We start from the raw sequence: 3,857 nt of genomic DNA, 5'->3' as shown, positions 1-3,857 counted from the left end.
GACGTCCGCACCAAAGTTTTGGTGCGGATTTCCATTTTTGAACCACTTTTCGATCGAATTTCCTCATCTCCACCGTCTAATATCTAGATAATATTGTGTAGATCATGTCTGCAAAATTTCAGCTAATTTGGTAATCGTTACGGCCCTCAAACTCGAAAAATAAATGGAATTACTGAATTTTGTCCGGTTGTGTTCACAACAGAAAAACTCGAGTTTGAGGGCCTTAACGATCACCAAATTGGTTGAAATTTTGCAGAGATGATCTACATAATATTATCTAGATACTAGATGGTGGAGATGAGGATATTCGATCGGAAAGTGGAGCAAAAATAGAAATCCACACCGAAACTTTTAGTGCGAACGTCCGCAGCCAAGAAGGACTATATATATATTAGCCAGAGTACGTTGTGCTCTCCTGCATTTTTGGTGCGTTAGATTATCAGTGTAATTGATGAAATAAAAAATGATTAGATACTTGTGACACCTTACTATTCAAAACAGTTTTGTCTCACGATTTTCAAATTTAATCGGTCTATCCCTAGCCTTAATTATCTCTCATTTTTCTATAGTTTTGTCCATTTTGTTGGTGCGTACGTTAAACTAATTGTATTGATCTTGATTACCAGTGTAAATTAATTAGACTGTGATGATGAAATAAAATATAGTCGATCTGTCTTGATAGATCATCACATTATTTGATACTATTCCATAAAATGACGTCCACATGTATGCTTAAGTTTTTTTTTTTTTATGTAGATGTTGTGTTTGAATTATTAATTAAGCAAATTAATGAGTTTGTGAGGTATTTGAGCTAATTAAAATGTACATAGACTCATATGATTAATTAGCATATATAGATTCTTGTATCAAACTGGACGTGTTCTCCATTGTAGTTAGGTCATCGCTCCTAGCTATAAGATTATTAAAATGATTAAAATTTAAGAGCTAGCTAGCAGCAATGGAGGTAATGGTAGAACCTGATTAATCAATTATCGAGCTATTTGTTAGGTCACTAAACTTGGATTTAAACGTAATATTTAACTTCGTAACAGTAAATGGCATCTCGATCAGACCCTAAAACGAAACCCTAAGCTAACTAGCAAATTATTATTATTGTTTATGACTGTGAGGCACGAGTGAGCTAGTAGAAGGTAGCTAGCTAGGATCAAATCCATTATCTATATGCAACTATGCAAGTTCCAATTAAGTCAATAATACAATTATATATCAAATCCAATCCCTACCATGCAAAACAGGGACGACCACCCTCCTGTGTGTGGTTAGGGGTGTGATGCCAAGCTGGTTCTTAATTGGTATATATACATAAATGGTGGTTTTTTGTGTGCTATTCCCTCGATTAAATTCTACTTTCTCTAATATTTGTCCTTTGCTCCATATTCGTTGCATGGTTTTGGGTTCGCGGCAGCTCATCCCCAAAATTCCTATGTCTTTTCTATATTTTTCTTTCTCTTTGTCCGGATTTTTAATTTGAATATTATGCATTATTCAAAATCTGTCGAACTCTGATGTCTTCTTCACAGTTGATAGTACGTACGTGTTCTGTTTCAAATCTAGAAATTAGTCGACATGCATAGGCCCTGTTGAATTCAAGTTTTACGGTTCATGATCATTAATAATTAGATCGATAGTAGTAGTCTAGCAGATCATCATCTGATCTGTTCATTAGTTTGATTTTAAGGAAATTAAGTGAAAGAGACCGTGAATATAATCCACTAAAAGTCTCAACTTTAGACTACATGCGGGAAGAATCAGTCCTTTATATACCCTCACTATTGAGAGAAGTTGATGTTACAAACATGTGTATGTGACCATCTAGTGTAGCTAGCGTTCATACACAAGAATGATATATACAAAAAAAATTATAACGTTTGACCAAAAAGTGTGTTATAAACACATTAGTAACGCTTTGAATTAATCTCAGTGGAAGGAGATTCCAAATAATTCACTTCTATATTAATACCAATTACCAAGTGACGATTTTTTGGCTTAAACCCGAGCTTGTCGAGTAGGGGCGGAGCCAAGATTATATATTAAGGGGGGCCGAGTTATAAAGTGAAAATGCATAGTATTCGAAAATTGAATATCTGTATATGAATACAATATTAAAAGGTAATTAACTTTTGTGTATTGGACAATTTAAAAAAAAAAGTTACTAAACTGAAAACAAAATATGAAATTTGGAATTCATTAAATACATAGAGAAATAACTGAAATAAGTCAATCAATTACAAAGTATTTGTACATAATAGAATGATAAAAAAGAAATTATTCATTATGGTGAGTTGATTAAATATGAATAGAGTATATGGCAAGAGTTGATTAAGGTAGGAGAAATAAATTGGATAAATTAAACTTAGTAACAAAAAATGGTGTTTATAGTTTAATAGGAAAGGAATGGGCCAAACCTCTAAATTATAAAGTTTTTACATCTAATTATGTCAAATTAGTAAAGCCTAATACATAAGTTCAAAAAAATTAAAGGGGTGCCACTCAATATAGTTCCGCCAATGTTGTCGAGAGCATGCATAACACAAGCATATATAATGCTTCTTTGAATTTTGGCATGAATCAATATAGGTGCGTAGATGACTATTGAAGTCAATAGATCGAGAGGCGTTGACGTCTATAGTACTTTGCAGCCATTTTAGACATGCAACTAATTGAAGTGGTAGTCTAGCTCGACTGGCCGAAGCATGAGAAACCGTAAAAACAAGGTTGCATACCAAATCTCATCTTGAAACTTTTTGGTCAAGAAAAGAAGTACGAGAGTGTACCATTTTTAGATTTGCAGATACCGTGTCCACCCCGCTACAAACAAGTTTTGGTCGTTGAAGAAAAAATCCTAAGATTCAATGATTCCTTATATCTCCCGCCTTCCACCTTGAATCTTTATTGAGGGCGGTGTAGATCGAGGTTTTGTGTCGTAATTTCTTTTACTTATAAAAAAAAAATAATTCCTTATATCGTGGAATCACACCATGCAAAGTCCTACAAGATTAAACCAATTAGAAGAAGTGTCCTCGTTAGCTCATGCATCGATCAACAGCTTAATTTATTAATCACTTCCACGATAGTCGTAAGATTTGATAAATGAAAATGCAATATCAATTTCTTCCACTCCATCCGTAGTAGCCAAGCTACCAAGTCATGAACTGAATGGTTGATAGAAGGGCATTGTGGTTATCAAGTTTCCTATCGGATATATTGATGATTTGGTCCAACATTGCAAGAAGCCGACCAAGAATGATTGGTAACCTCGATCCGAGAGGGTGATTTTACATCATTCAACATTTCAAGTTTTCAATCAGTCTTTCATATCAGAGATCTGGCCGGGTAAAAGTTGTGCTAATTGTTAGTTAGGACTTGGGATTTGGGAAAGGATCTATAGGGTGTTGAATGAAAAACAACTACAGAACGAGGACGCTTTTTTATATAATGAACGATTAGAGGGGCTAAACATGCACTTTATGTAATGGTTTATGGTTTATATATAACAAAATGCAAGGAAGAAAATTTCGATGATTACGGAAATTTCGACCATCCAAAATATGGAAATTTCGATGGAAATTTCGGGGAAATATCGATTACAGTAAAAAAATGAGAAAATTGACGGAAATTTAAAGAAAAACAAGGAAATTTTAAACCAAACTTTAAGAGATATTTGTTTTCTATATTATGTACTATATTTGAAATGAAAACTTTGAATAAACATTGATCTATAGAGAGTAGTAAGTTAAGGTGAAAAGGTTAGTGCTGAACCGTTAATAATTCTTAAAAATTTACTTTAAATATTTTTTTTTAAAAGGTAGATATATTAAAAATAAATTAAGAAGTGT

Source organism: Fragaria vesca, linkage group LG6 (genome assembly GCF_000184155.1).
Source record: "Fragaria vesca subsp. vesca linkage group LG6, FraVesHawaii_1.0, whole genome shotgun sequence".
NCBI classification, from domain to species: domain Eukaryota; kingdom Viridiplantae; phylum Streptophyta; class Magnoliopsida; order Rosales; family Rosaceae; genus Fragaria; species Fragaria vesca.
The sequence above is the reverse complement of the archived record's forward strand: the minus strand, read 5'-3'. Positions refer to the sequence as shown.